The sequence below is a fragment of the Cetorhinus maximus genome, chromosome 3 (assembly GCF_964194155.1).
Source record: "Cetorhinus maximus chromosome 3, sCetMax3.hap1.1, whole genome shotgun sequence".
Lineage (NCBI taxonomy): Eukaryota > Metazoa > Chordata > Chondrichthyes > Lamniformes > Cetorhinidae > Cetorhinus > Cetorhinus maximus.
Window position 1 is genome coordinate 183625486 of NC_135881.1, and position 2776 is coordinate 183628261.

A 2776-nucleotide genomic window follows, 5' to 3' on the forward strand; every position below is an offset into this window, starting at 1 on the left:
TAGGCTGGTTGTTTGAGTATGAAAGCTACAGTGGCCATGAATTGTAGGAAGATGTTGCATGCATGTTCTGTCTTTTTAAAGTTTACTTTCCTTCATATTTTGATCCTCCCTGGACCCCACACCAACAAGATTATCTACACCTACACTACTGTAAACTGCTGAGAAATGTGCAAGGACTCTCCTTGATTTTCAGCCTTGTATGGGAATACCAAGCAACCCCATTCACCACACTGAGGCTGAGATTGACAACATAGTGCAGTGTCAGATAACAGATCATACATTAATATAATGTATTAAAGTTCTAATGCTCTATGACACCACTGTGCCCAATTAAAACTAACTTTATTGGGAATCAAGCTCCATCGGTAGAAAATTTGAAGCCCCAATCTCCAGAATGTTGAATGGTTCATTTGAATGTTCCAAAACTCCATAAACTACAAACATTTCTGCCTCTTGACAACAAATAAAACTTCTCTTTGTTTATGCTGATACAGATGAGGTAAGTATGTAATTATATCACCTGACTTCTACTCAAATGCAAAAGTGTTATTTTCTCTAAACATTACTGTATGAAAATTAATATAAACCAAAGATTTCATCTATCAACTGTTCCACACAAATTTTTGCTGGAACCAAAGTAGAAAAATTCTTGTGAAGTTTTATTTAAACTTTTGGAATTTAGTACAAGTAAATTAAAACTTGCGATAATTCCACAAAGGAAGACAGTGGGTGAATTCTGAATGCTCTTGTCTGGTGTTAACAGGGTGGTAACACCCTCAAAATGGGGTGGGTTACCTTAGTGCCTCGTTAACACTAATGATGCAGTCGGTTCCATTTTTAACGTGGCGACCAAAGTACTAAAAGCACCTACCTGATTCAGATGCTAGACGCTTTTTAATTTGGAAATCACATGATAGGATCCCATTTTTCATTTTAGGTAGGAATTGGACTGAGCCTGCAAAGTGCAGACTTGGACCAATTCCACAGGCAATGGGAGGGAGAGGAAACCCTCTAAATTCATTTATTTTTGTGGGCCTCAGCAGAGGATTCCTGCTCCCTCAGGGCCCACGAAAATAATCAAGGCCACCGTTCCCTGGGATGCCCACCCTGTGTGATCGTGACCCTAGAAGTTGTCACTATGTTCCAGTGTACAATCCAAATGTCAGAATTTACCCCGTATCTCTGTTGCCTATTGTTGGAAAAAGGATCAATCTTCAAATATAAGTGGGAATCTTTAATTGCTTGTACCATTTTTCCTCCACTATTCAGAAAAACAGTAAGGATGCCTATGATAGTCTGATCAAGTTGTCGTTAGGATACATCTCTGTTTTCTATTGAGCAATGTCCCATTTACACCTTGTAGGAGGACTAGTTTTATTCCTGATTTTCATCCCCTTCCTCAGTGAGCAGAATTAGATTCTTGAGTCTATTATTCAGGACTCACTTTTTATGTGGATTGAATCTGAATGTTTTTGGCAATCTCATCAGCTTATTGTAGCATCTGGTGAAAAGGACCAGCTCTGTGAATGTTAACTCCCAGTATAGCACTCCTTTGGAAGAATTGGCCTATATAACCCTGGCACCAGCATTTACAAAAGCTAGCAAAACGGTTAACAGAATGCCATTTCTTCGGTCAGAAACATGGGCCGGGATCTTCTGGTCCCACCCGCCGCCGGACCAGAAATTCCCGTCTGAATTCAACGGACCTTCGACTGGTCTGTCAAATGTTCCAACCTGCCCATGATGATTCCTGCTGTGGGCAGGACTGTAAAATCCTGCCCCCATTATGGTTAATTCCACTATACCTATGAATGTCTTTGAAGCAGCATATTTAGTGAGAGTCCATAAGACTGAAAGGGCAACATTGTATTTGGATATAGTCAGCGTAGGTGATTCACACTCTGGCAGCTTCCCTCCACCATCCATCAAGTGGATCTTGTGGCCACCCATAAGGATTTTCTTGCCCTACTTCTAAATTGCTAGTAGTCTCTAGAGGTGGATGAACAAGGGAAAGGAGAGAAAGAAAAAAGTCAGAATATTAGTTAATTAAAATGTAAGAAGGGAAAGCCTCCAGAGACTCTATTGAGGGGACAGAAATGTGATGCAGGTCTTCCGACCATTGCTTTTCCATGCTGATGCCTCCAACCCATGCCCTGGGAATAGAGTCGGAGAAGTATTCAGCATGGGTGCCCTATGCCTGGAAAAATGCAATAGAGTACAATATTGTCACTAGGGTCTTAGACTGTCACCCTGCCTCTCCAAGAGGGGGCAATTGAGGCCCAAACTGAGTCAACGACCACGTTAAAGAGATGCAAAAACCTTGTGACAAAAGCATTTCAAAATTGGCAGCTATTTCTTCTAGGATTAATTGTAATATGTTGGGTGGAATTGTCTGTGCCCACTAGCTTCGGGTGTTTTCGGTGGCATGAGTGGACAATATGGCAAGAAGCCAAAAATTGGTTTCATAACATCATAAAACCAGTTTGTGATCGTCTGCTCAGCCTGTCAATGGCAAGCCACATTTCTTGCCATCAGACGTCAGGAATCTTATCGTAATACATTAGCATATCATTATAAGGCTAGCCTGCCGGACTCATTCCTCCCCCCTTCCCGGCCCCGCTGGATCATTCGCCCACGTTGGTATGTTTCACAACAGCATATATAAGGAGTGTACTTGGCTGGCTGCACTCAGAAGTTGTGGAGCGCTCGCGAGGGAAACCTGTTGGACTTCAAGGTTGAGGCGTGTTGGGGCAGGGAGGCAGAGGCTGCCCTGAGG